Genomic DNA, 12,496 nt, shown 5'->3' with positions numbered 1-12,496 from the left:
GTGCCCTGAAGGAGCGTCACACAGGGTGAGGGAACTAACACAGTGGGTAGGGAGGGGCTTTCCAGAATAGGTCATACTTGCCTGTGGTTGTTTCTGAAATGACATTTGAGCGGAGGAGGCCTGTGGATAGCTGAGGAAGTGTGGCTAGCTGAGGCAGGGGGAACGGCAGTGCAAAGGCCCTGAGGCAGGAGCGTGCTGGGTTGTTCTGAGGAGCATCGGGCAGCTGAGCAGGTAAGGGAGGGAGCTGTGGGAAGCAAGGTCAGAGAGCTAATGGGAGTAGGGGCGGCACCGATCCTAAAGGCCTTGGAGGTCATAGTGAGGTCTTTGCTTTTAACCCTGTGTGAGATGGGAGCCATTGGAGGGCTTTGAGCTGAAGAGTGACCCAACTTGACTTAGGTTTTACAAGGATCTCTCTGGCTGCTATGGAGACAGACTAACGCGGCAAGGGACGGATGGGGACAGGGAAACAATGAGGGGCTACGGAGACCATCTGGGCGGAGATGGGCCAGGTTGGTGGTGGTGAAGTGGGAAGAAGTGGTCATTTGTTTCTGTTTTTAGGTCAAGCCGTGCAGCATGTGGGATCTAGCTCCCTGACCAGTGATCAAACCTGGGTCCCATGCACTGGGAGCACAGAGTCTTAACTCCTGGACCACCAAGGAAGTCTCAGAAGTGGTCATTTCTGATATTCTGAAACTAGTCCCACACTGGCTCCAGGACAGGAGGGCAGCTCTGCCCTGGCCTGGTCCCATCAGAGGTGCCACACCGTCCATCGGAAGCATGGCATGGGGCATGGCACCGCCCAGGGAGCTGTGGAGGCTGGACAGTGCCAGGCCCTTCTTCCGTCCCACCGTGTGGCCACATGGGCCTCCTCATTTCATTTCAAACATTGTGAACTGGGCCCAGCAACTATCATTCCCCTTCCTCCCGGGGCCGGGCCACCAACCTGCACAATGTTTTTGGGAAGCACATGGTTCATATGTATCAAGAGTCTTAAAATTTTCATGCCCTTTGACCCAGCAAGTCCCTTTCTGGGAGGTTCCCCTGGAGAAGTCACCTGAAATGCTGGCTGCGGTTACTACATCAAGAGCTTCACCTGTGCACTTGTGCTGCGCTTAAATTCATGTTTCCTGAGGATGTTCACCGCAGAAGGCAATGGCACCCAACTCCAGTACTCTTGTCTGGAAAATCCCATGGACGGAGGAGCCTGGTAGGCTACAGTCCATGGGGTCGCGAAGAGTCGGACACGACTGAACGACTTCACTTTTCACTTTTATGCACTGGAGAAGGAAATGGCAACCCACTCCAGTGTTCTTGCCTGGAGAATCCCAGGGATGGGGTCGCACAGAGTCAGACACGACTGAAGTGACTTAGCAGCAAGGATGTCCACGTCAAAGGACAACACTCATGCTACAATATCAAGCGGACAGAACATTGTGCAGGAGACACCTGTGCAAGGAAGGAAGTAGGCGGTGATTACCTCTGAGTGACTGGAACTTCCACTGAAGAAGAAACTTTGCTTTCTTCTTTACACTTTCCTGCTTTGTATGGATGTTCTAAGATGGACATGCTTTGCTTTCATGATAATTGGATTTGAAAGCAGTATTAAAAAAAGAAACAGAAAGGAAATGTGAGTTCCCAGAAGCTGAGGAAGCACAGCAAAGGCCAGGCCCGGAGCAGAGAACCAACTGGCCCATCCCTTTCGGGGAAAGGCAGCAGCCACGTGGAGTGAAGCAAGCCTGGTGCCCCGACAGCCGGACAGCCGGCCGCTGGGCTCACTTCCTCCAGCGCGACTGCCTGGGATAGAGCTGGAAACGGTGGTGGGAGTGAGCACAGCCGGGTCCACACCCCTTCCTACTGCCCAGGCCAGGGGGGTCTGTCCCCTTTCCTTGGCCCTGCAGCAGCTGGAGTTTGCCCCTCCATCATCTCTGCTTCCATCACATCTCACCAGAAGCCTGCTGCATTTATAATCTTGTGTCTCCCCCAAGTATGTACCCAGGGGTCCTCAAAATGTGGTCCCCATTCCAGCGGCATCAGCACCCGCCCAGGATCTTGTTAGAAATACAGATTCACGGGTCCCGCCCCAGACCCTCTGAATCTGAGACTCTGGCAGGTGAAGCCCAGGAACCCGTGTTTTAACAAGCCCTCCAGGGCTACAGTTTGAGAGTATGACACAGCCCCGCCGTGGTCCTTGGTTTACCTCAATTATGTCATCTTTACACATTGCCATGATTTCCACTTAAGAGCTGGGACTCTGAGACTAGACTTTATTTATTTACTTTTTTGAGCTCATACTTTTATTTCAACTTTTGTGCTCCATAGCTGCCTGGACTTCAGGCTCTCCTGTGGGGTCCAGGTTGGCGCTGGGCGTTCAGCATGCCACAGACACGGGTTGAGCCGGAGTTTGCACACGGTGGCATCAGAGCCCCGGCTGCTCAGTCGGGAGACCAAGACTGAGTCCCCAGGAGACCCAGTGGGTCTGGCCCCCTGTAGGATGAGGGAGGCAGGCTCCCTCCGGTGATGACAGCCGGTGGCAGTCAGGGTGGACACACACTGCCGTGGAGGGGCGCATTGCCACCTGCTGGCCAGAAGGACATCAGCAGCGATGCTGGCTGATTAACGCAGGGACCCACACTCATACACAACAGGGACACCATGACAAGCAAGCACGTGTCTCTTCCCACTGCGTGGGGGCGGACATAGCCACACGTGGATGTCTGGGCCTGTGGGCATGTGGGGCTCTCTGCCACACGGCCTGGCAGATAGCACTGAATTCACTCATGTACTCATTTCTTCCTTTACCAAACGTTCTTTCAGATATGCCAAGCCCACAGTTGCTGTCCCTGGCTGGGTGATGATCAAGAGACCAGGCGGTAACTAGAAGATGTAGGTAAGGGTCCCAGGAGAGATGTGCCCGGTGAGGTCGCAGAGACAGCCCCTAACCCATCTAGACTGGAACTGGGGGCAGGGACAAGTTGCCCAAGAGATCCAGGCCCTGCTGGGTCACAGCGTGTGAGCGGGAGATGGCTGGGTGAAGGAGGCGGAGGTCAAATAGAGCAAAGCCCAGAGGAGGAGCTGGAAGGGAGAGCTGAGACCCTGGCCACAGGGCCTTACACACAGGCCACAGAGTCTGGACTTCGTCCCCGCAGGCAGTGGGGAGCCATGGAAAGCTTCCAGCCGGGGAATGGCCCGGCCAGATTCTGGCGCCATAGCTTCTGACACGGCTGTACCAAAGCATAGGCCCTGAGGGTCTCTCAGCCCCTCCTAGGGCTGGGGGCCTTGCATGAGCTTTGTCCCTGGGTACCGCCTCTTCTCTCTTAAGCAGCAGCCCTTGGATGTGTCTGGGAAGGGGAGACCCCCCCGTCCCCCCGCAGTCTCCAGAGAGAAGCCTGTGTCCACTCTAGAAATGAAGCAAACAGCAGCCACCGTTAAGGCAGGCAGCCCTATGTGCCCAGAAGATGCCCATTTTCCACTCACCAGGCCGCTCGAGACAGCTCAGAGGGTGAGCGCTATTCTACAACATAGCTCCCTGCACCCCCTCGGGCGCCCCCAGCTCCCCCTACTAGAGGGTCAGCGCCTCTCTGCACGGACGCTAAGTGGCTGGCTGCATCGTGACGGGTGGAGAACACATTTACAGTGGGGGACGCTAGCGCTCTGACACAAGCAGGGGTCTGGGGTAGAGAGCCGGAGGGCGGCTGGAAGGGGACCCCGGGGCGGCTGAGGGGAGGGGAGCAGCGTGAGGACTCCCCAGAGAGGAGGAGGCAGGTGGAGCCGAAGAGAAAACCTTGGTGGCGTCCCAGTTCAGCTGGGCCACGGCTCTGTCAATGGCCGGCTCTCCACCGGCCGGGCCCCTGGCCTGGCCCCGGGCCTGCGGTTTTCCTCAGTAGAGCAGCGGCGGCAGCTTCCGAGAAACCCCACCAAGACTTTCCTGTCAGGGCAACTCCAAGTTCCTCTTCAGGAAGGGGAAGTGGGGGAGTTTCTCCTAAGGGCTTTCAGTTTCTTTCTAAGAAGCTGGAGGGTCCCAACCCCGCAGTGCAGAGCCAGGTGTTAAGGGCAGGGAGGTCCCACGTCAGGGGCTTTCCCACCTCGGGTCCACGGGTGGACCTTCCAAAAGAGGAAAGCAGGCCCGGGTTTTGCAGGTCCTTTCCTGAGCCCCCTCCTTTCTTCCCCTCCGGGCACACCCCCCTGCGCCCCTCCCTGCCCCCACCAACACGTGGAGCAAGTGCACAGAATGTGGCCTGCCTTCCGTCAAGGACCCGCCAGGTGGAAATTTATTTCCTCAGCCCTCCCAGCCAACGTCCTGGGAGCCCTGCTTCGTCGGGGCTCTGCTGGGTGACTCAACATCTGACCCAGACCAACGCCCAACAGGTGACACCCGCTTCTTGCCGATGCTGGGCCATAGAAGACCTCCAAACTTCTTTGAGGACACACTGTGGGAGCCCCAAGAACTGAGAGCCTGCCTTTTTTTTTTTAAGAAGGCCTGGCTTGGTGGCAAAGCAGAAGTCCTGATGTGATTATAAACAAGAGCCACCGTTGAGGCTAAGCACCTACCGTGTGCCAGCATTTTACATGAATATCTTCCTGTAACCACCCCCTCTGCCGGGGGCAATCCCATGACGAAGACACCATCGTTACTCCTGAAGTCAAGCAACCTGCCCATTCACCCAGCCCAGAAGCCCGTTCTTCCCAGTAGACCTCTTCTCAGAAAGGCGGAGAAGAAAGACTATCAGGCCCTCAAAGGAGCTGGCTGGGAAGTTGTGATCTCCAATATCACCGATCCTCAAAGCAAGCTCTGAGTGGTGACGAGCCAGCGATCTAGTTACCGCGGGCTTCGCAGCACGGCCACGGCTGGGGGTCTTTCCGGAACATCACAAACTCCTGTTTCCTCTTCTATTTTCCTCTTACAGGCATCGTGTTAGGGTTTCTGCTTTGCCAACACATGCGTTATGGGGACAGTGTGGGGATTCCCCCAAACCATGATGCTGTTCTGCTCAAAAACATTTGCCTAGAAGTCCACAACTGTGTGACTCACGCTGTTGAGATGTCAAGAATATTCACAGCTGCAGGGCGGAGGGGCCGGACCCAAACGGAAGGGGGCTCTCAGAGGGTGAGCAGCTCGGGAAATAAAGATACAGGACACCCAGTGACATATGAGTTTCAGATCAACTACAACATTTGGGATGCCCTGATACTAAAAAAAAAAAAACCCAAAAAAAACCTGTTGTTTATCTGAAGTGAAAGTGTGTGTTAGTTGCTCAGTCGAGTCTGACTCTTTGCGACCCCATGGATTGTAACCCAAACCAGGGACTGAACCAGTGTCTCTTACATCTCCTGCATTGGCAGGTGGGGTTTTTTTGTTTGTTTGTTTGTTTTTTTAACACTGGCACCACCTTGGAAACCCCAAGGACCTCCTAGGCCTTGGCTTTTCTGGCCTCGTTGAAAATCTGCTAGAAGCAAGAAGAGGTGGGAAGTAGCCAAAGAGCAGGTTTAGAGGCAAGGAAGAGACAGCTCTGCTTGGAAAAGTGCTGTTCCTCCTATGCTACAGCACCCAAGGAGACTGGGGCGCTGGGACTGGACCCTGGGTGCCTGGAGGGATCCTCTGGGGTCAGGCCACCCAGCTTTTCAAACACTCATGGCAACACCTGAGCCACAGGTGTCTGGGATCATTGCTGGCTCCCAAATTAGAAAAGTATATTGTAAGGATGGCTAAATGGTCTACAAAATGTTAAGGGCGCGATTGTATCTCAGCTCCTGTACTTTATGTAAAGTATATGTGCTGTGGCACGTGGGTCCATCTGAATACAGTTGAGGGATGTTGTTCTTGTTCAGTTGCTCAGCCGTGTCCGACTCCTTGCGACTCCGTGAACTACAGCACTCCAGGCTTCCCTGTCCTTCACTATCTCCCAGAGTTTGCTCAAATTAATATCCATTCAGCCAGTAGTGCTATCTAACCATCTCATCCTCTGTCGCCCCCTTCTCCCCCTGCCCTTAATCCTTCCCAGCATCGGGGTCTTTTCCAATGAGTCAGTTCTTCGTATCAGGTGGCCAAAGTATTGGAGTTTCAGCTTCCGCATCAGTCCTTCCAATGAATATTCAGGTCTGGTTTCCTTTAGGATTGACTGGTTTGATCTCCTTGCTGGCCAAGGGACTCTCAAGAGTCTGCCAGCGATGTAACCTCTGAGAGTAAGATGCCCAGGGCTTTGAAGCTCCACATAGAGCCGTTCGAGAGATGTGGAGACAGCGAATTCCTCCAGACCACCAACTATATTCCAGGGTCTGATGGCAGTGTAAAGGTGACTCTTTGGAGATAGAGATGAGGGAAGGGCAGGTCTGGGAGTTGGGGAAGCCCCTTCAGAGAGGGTCCCGCCGGTCCCTGATAGGGGACCGCTGAGACTCAGCAGGGGCCTCGGGGCCAGGCTACAGCTCCCAGTATGGCTACAGTCTTGCCGGGGAACTGGAGGTCACATCTTGGGGCAAGCCCTGGGTGCTTCCCAGGGGGGATGCGCGCTGGAATTACTTCCTGACCTTTGCCTGCCAGAAAGGCCAGGGATGCTCACATGTAGCCTGCAGTGGTGGCACCTAAGGGCTGGGGTTACCCCAGGCCCCCTGGTCACCATCAGCTCCATCTCTCAGAGCCACCACCAGAGGTAATAGTCTTTGCTGTGGACAATGCATGTTTTCTCAGTCTTGCCTAAAAGTGTACCTTTAGGAAACTTGGTGAATTAGTTTGTTCAGGCCGCCGAAGCACAGGACTCCTACTGGGGAGGCTTCAACAACAGAAATTAATTTTCTCACAATCCTGGAGGTTAGACATCTGAAGTCAAAGTGTCAGCGGGGTTGATTTCTATTAAAGTCCCTCTTTTCCTCTTTGTCTTCTTGTGGCCTTCCCCCTGCCTACATCCTAGTCTCCTCTTCTTTCTTTCTTTTGGCTTTTTGTTTTTTTTTGACTACTCCATAGCTTTCCGGATCTTAGTTCCCCAACCAGGAATTGAACCTGCACCCTCAGCAGTCAAAAGCGTGGAGTCCTAACCACTGGACCGCCAGGGAATTCCCTAGACAAAGAGCTTTCTCTCTCTTTCTAATCTCTTCTTCTGATAAGGACACCAGTCATGTAAGAGTAGGGCTCACCTGTTGACTTCATTTTACCTTGTGTTTTGCTCAGTTGCTCCATCGTGTCCGATTCTTTGAGGTCCCCTGGACTGTAGCCCACCAGGCTCCTCTGCATGTGGAATTTTCCAGGCAAGAATGCTGGAGTGGATTGCCATTTCCTCCTCCAGGGGATCTTCCCAAACCAGGAATCAAACTCCCGTCCATCTCTGCGTCTCCTGCATTGGCAGGTGGGTTCTTTACCACTAGCACCACCTGGGAAGTTCCCATTTTACACTAATTATCTCTTTACAGACCCAATATCCAAATACAGTCAGTCTGAGGAACTGGAGATCAGAAGAACTTCAACATACAAGTTTGGGGGAGGACACAATTCAGCCAACAATACTTGGTGATTTCTAACTAAAATTGGAAGTGAAGACAGTGTGCTGGCTTTGGAAATGCAGGTTGGAGATTGGCCCCAAGACCAGTCCTCAGAGATGACCAGCTTTCCTTAGACATTCTGGAGCCTCCCCTGCCTACCCAGCTGTTTTGTTGTTGTTGTTGTTGTTTACAAGCCTACACAGTTTTGATCCTGGTATTTGGAGATGCAGCTTCTGGATGTGGCCCCCACTGGCCAGTGGACTGGGAGGGGTCAGTGTTGCAACCACAATGCTGGAACTTAGAATAGGGTGAGCAGCTCCCGACTCTATGATAAAGGTCTGGTAATCATAGTGCTTGAACAGATGTGGTCTTTAAAAACAAAGTTTCAAACTCTCTACCCTGAGCTGCTATTTATAGGATCATTCAAGAGTCTCTCAAAAAAAGAGAGGAACTCCTAGTGCTTGTGTTTTCACAAAAGTTTTTTTAATTGCTAAGTCATATCTGAGCCTTTGTGACCCCATGGACTGTGGCCAACCAGGCTCCACTGTCCATGGGATTTCCCAGGCAAGAATACAGGAGTAAGTTGCCATTTCTTTCTCCAGGGTATCTCCCCCACCCAGGGAAGGAATGAACCCAAGTCTCCTGCTTGGCAGGTGGATTCTTTACCACTGAGCCACCTGGGAAGCCCTTTTGCATAAGTAGTACATGTTTATCATTAAAAATGGACAAAAAAAAAAAGGAAAAATTAACGATAATCAGTAATCGGGCCTCCCAGAGATAATCACCGTTAACATTTGGGTTTCTATATCTATCTATATCTATTGATGTGTCTTATTAATCTCTACCTTCATCTACATTTATATAGCTGAATTTACTTTAAAGATAAGAGTAAGCTGTGCCATTTCATAACTTCTTATCCATTACTGTATCATGATCACCTCACTAGGCATTGAATTGTTTTCTAAAATGCTATTTTCTATGGTGGCAGATACACGCCATAAGCTACTGAAAAAATTTCCTATCGTTGAATAATTGGGTTATTTTACCATTTTTATGATATTGAATGAAGCTGCAACAACATCTTCATAGTTAAATCTTTGCCATGATTATCCACTATGAATAAATTCCTAGAGGTGAAATTTTTGAGTCAAAGAGAGAGCACTGTTTAAAAATTTCAACTTTATTTTTTAATGGATAGTATATTCACAAGGATATAGTATTATATCCAAATTTAAAAGGTATATCCCCATCTCTATTCCGAAGTCAACCAGTTCCCCTGCTAAGAGGCAATTGTTGTTACCAATGTCTTATGTTCTTTCCAGAGATATTTTACATATATATATATACATACACATGTATGCAGTATGTGTTTATGTGTATACACACACATAAAATAATATGCATATGTATCAAACCCAGGTCTCCTGCATTGCAGGCAGATTCTTTACTGTCTGAGCCACCAAGGAAGCCCTCTCTACATGTACATATATGTATATGTGTAATTTTTTTTCACAAATGGTAATATCCTCTGTATACTGTTTTGCACTTTGCATTTCTCACTTGAATCATCTTGGAGGGCTGTCCCATATCAGAACATAAAGAACTTCCTCATTGTTTTGAGCAGCTGCATGGTATGTCATTATATGTATGTACTTAATATATTTAAATAATTCCCTATTGATGGACATATAGATTATTTACTAATTATATATATTGTTTACTAATTATATATGAATTACATATATATTATAACAAATTACCCCCAAAATATATTGACATAAAACTACAACAAAAATTTATTTTCTCTTATGATTTCTTCCTGTCAGAAATTTGTGAAGGACTCAGGTGGGCACTTCACACTTGGGGTCTCCCAGGAGGCTATTGTTGACTGAGGCCGAAGTCATCAGCTGACTCACCTGGGACTGGAGGATCCTTCCGAAGTTTACTCACTTGTATAGCTGGCAAGTTAGTGCCATCTGTAGGCTGGGTGCCTCAGTGCCTCTCCACATGGACGTCTCCACAAAGATATAAGAACATCACTGCTGCCGTGTCTTGTCAGTTGAAGCAAGTCACCAGGTCAACCTAGATTCAAGAGGAGGTGAAATTGGAAATTCCGTCCAGTGATTAAGACTCTACATGTTCATTGTTTGTAAGGGGCACAGGTTCAATCCCCGGCTGGGGACCTAAGATCCTGCAAGCCAAAAAAAAAAAAGAGAAAAGAAAGAAGAGGTGAAATAGATTCCATCTTGTGGTAGCAGAAGCAGCAAATCCAGTTGCAAAGAGGTGTGAACACAGAGGTGCGGGTAATTCTCTGGGGGACCATTATTGTAACAATACTCCCTAGGGATGGTGCACAAAGTTCATACACTGGGTCAGCACACCCCACGCATGCACCCAGAGATCTGTGAACTTTGGCCTCACTCTTGGCAACAACCTGCTGCCTCCCAGCTTACTCCTCACCCCCTTCTCAGCCAGTCCAGCTCAGAAGATCTGCCTGAATATAGACTGTGCCTCTGGTTTGGGGCCCTGTTTATGCCCTTTGGCCTTGCTCATGCATGTGCGGACTTTGACTCAGGTTACCTGCCAGCCTTCCCGCTCAGCCTGGCCTCCACTCTGCTTCCTGGAACTCACAACCCCACCCCATCAGCTGTCCTCTGGCAGGGTCTGGTCTGCCTCCCCGCTGGGAAAGTTCATACACCTCCAGTGGATTCTTCTTGACCAATTTCCCGAGAAAACTGCTTAATACATCTGAAAGTACAGTATGTGTCTTTCATTCGCCCCAGCCAAATAAGCTCCAGTAATTCAGACCATTGAGAAATTCCATGCTTTACGCTCCACATTTTAGTCTTTTTTTTTCTCCTTTAGAACTCATGAGTTACTGAGAATATAAACCCATGATGTTATTTGATAAGAGCTATAAAAGGAAAAGATAATACCAATAAGATAGACTCTCACAAAATGGTTTATTGGTTGGACCAAGAAGTTAACATGAATCACATTTTCCTAATTGAATCATACTTTTTGATGTAGTAGCTGGACTTGTTGCCTAAAGACCCTCAGAGGGCTGTAAGACAGAGCATAGAATTATTTAGTAATCAAAGTTTAGATTTTTTGTAAGGGGAAGCCTTTTGGTAAAGATATTAATTTGCTGGTTGTTAAAATGATTTTAGTGTTTCAAAGAAACAAGGTGTACAACAATTGCAACTTTAGTGAAAAAAGATACATTTATTGTAAAAAGGGGGAGAATCTATACAACAAAACATAAAACATAATATAATATGTGTGTATCTCCTTTCTTTGGAAATATCTATAAGAAACCAGTAATATTGACTCTTCAGAGAAAAAAAAATGGGTGTGTGACAGCAGGGTAGAAGGAAGATTTTTCGATTTATCTTTGTTCCTTTTGAATTTTGTACCAAATTAAACCAAAACGGTGGGAGCAGATATCACCTGGGAGGGGACACAAGGGAGTTCTCCAGGGTGCTGGAAATATTCTGGTTCTTGATGTGAGTGGTGGCTATATGGATGAACACACACAAAAAGTTGTCAATCTGTACACTTAAAATCAATGCACTTTATTATGTTATACTTCCAAGAAAGCGATGTCTATTAATGAAAAAAATTAAATATATTACAAATAATTTTTTACTTTGTGCTTTTCTGGCAGGGCACACGACATGGCATGTGGGATCTTAGTTCTCCAACCAAGGGTCAAACCCACGCCCCCGGCAATGGAGGCACCGAGTCTTAACCACTGGACCACCAGGGAAGGCCCCAAAATAATTTTTTAAGAAGAAAAATAAAGCCAGACCAGGCAGGCTGCCAAAAAATAAAGTCAGACCTTGCCTTGCTCCACAAAAGTAGGTATGTTTCTGAAAATTTACTTAAGCCTGTTTCTATAAAGTGAAGCATAAATTCCAGTCGGCTTCCATGATAATGTCTGAGATGTGTTTGTGGACGTACTGTGGTGCTGGTCTTGATCTGAGCATTGGAATCCTGCTGCGGTAAATTCCCCACCCTCTGAGTCTGGGCTTGATGATTGTGAGAGAGGGACAGGTGATGAGTCTCCCTGAAAGGCCTGAGAAACAGGAGGCCAGCAGAGAGCAGAGGAAAAGGTTATTAACCGAGTGCCTCTGCGTCTGGGCCCTACACGCCCTGGCACAACCAAGGCAGACAAAGACCTCTTCTGAGAGGCAAGAGAGAAAATAAAAACTGGAAAACAAAACCACATATGAATAATCCACCCATACGCTCAGCATGTTTTAACATTTGCAAAGTCCTTTGACACCTATTATTTCATTTGACCCCAAAACAGCTCTATGAATGGACAGGGCACATGTTGGTCATCCCGTTTTACGAAGGAGGAAGGAAGCCAAGGCACAGAAAGCGAAGTCACATGGAGGCACCAGAGTCAGAACTCAAACCCGTGTTTTTACAATTCTATGTCCGATGTGACATACTGCCGCTTCCCAGAAAGGTCACAGAGTATCCGGAGTCAGTTCCGGCTTCCCCCACTTACCGGCAGTGTGATTTGGGGTGAAATGCTGAATCTGCACCTCCCTATTCCCATCTGTACAATGGAGCAGGTTTGCAGATTAAATGCACTGGCACTCTGAAATCATATAACAAGTGTTCATTAAAATTTAGCCCTTGTTTTTGTTCCTGGAGATAAAGAGAGACAGAATTAAAGTGCCAAAAATGAGAAATAAGAGAATCACGGAGAGAAGAGGGTGAGGAGAAAAAAGTCAGAGGCAGAAATGGCTCCAGTATGACAGTGACAAATGGCTCCAGCGTGTCAGTGACTCAGTAAGAACAGGAAGGGCGAGACCAGGTCGAGGTCAGGGTCAGGCCAGGAGCATCAGTAGCTAGGTGCCCTCACCTCTACCTTGGCCTTCGACGTGCAGAAGCTCATTGTTTGTATAGGCCTAAGGCCAGCTAGCAACTGGCCCAGGACTGAGTGTGAGGCCAGAGGAGAGAAGAGATGGCATCTGGGCCACCTTGAAGCTTGGGCCGGTGAGCAAGGTGGATT

General features: G+C 49.2%; 1 long non-coding RNA gene across 7 annotated transcripts in view; it reads left to right on the top strand.

Annotated features, from left to right (window-relative positions):
- LOC133059462 (uncharacterized) overlaps positions 1 to 11,302 on the top strand; it is a 62,124-nt gene extending 50,822 nt beyond the window's left edge. Inside the window, exons 2-6 of one of the 7 annotated variants that reach the window (XR_009693564.1) lie at positions 2,815 to 2,887; positions 3,323 to 3,499; positions 7,160 to 7,334; positions 9,294 to 10,226; positions 11,135 to 11,302. This is a non-coding gene — a long non-coding RNA (uncharacterized LOC133059462). Of the gene's footprint in view, positions 1 to 117; positions 232 to 1,045; positions 1,985 to 2,814; positions 2,888 to 3,322; positions 3,500 to 7,159; positions 7,335 to 9,293; positions 11,066 to 11,134 lie in introns of those variants that run through there. The other 6 variants (XR_009693567.1, XR_009693566.1, XR_009693568.1 and 3 more) reach the window with 6 other exon arrangements.
- The last annotated feature ends 1,194 nt before the right edge of the window (positions 11,303 to 12,496 follow it).

The sequence above is a fragment of the Dama dama genome, chromosome 7, assembly GCF_033118175.1.
Source record: "Dama dama isolate Ldn47 chromosome 7, ASM3311817v1, whole genome shotgun sequence".
Lineage (NCBI taxonomy): Eukaryota > Metazoa > Chordata > Mammalia > Artiodactyla > Cervidae > Dama > Dama dama.
This window is presented reverse-complemented; position numbering and strand designations above follow the sequence as displayed.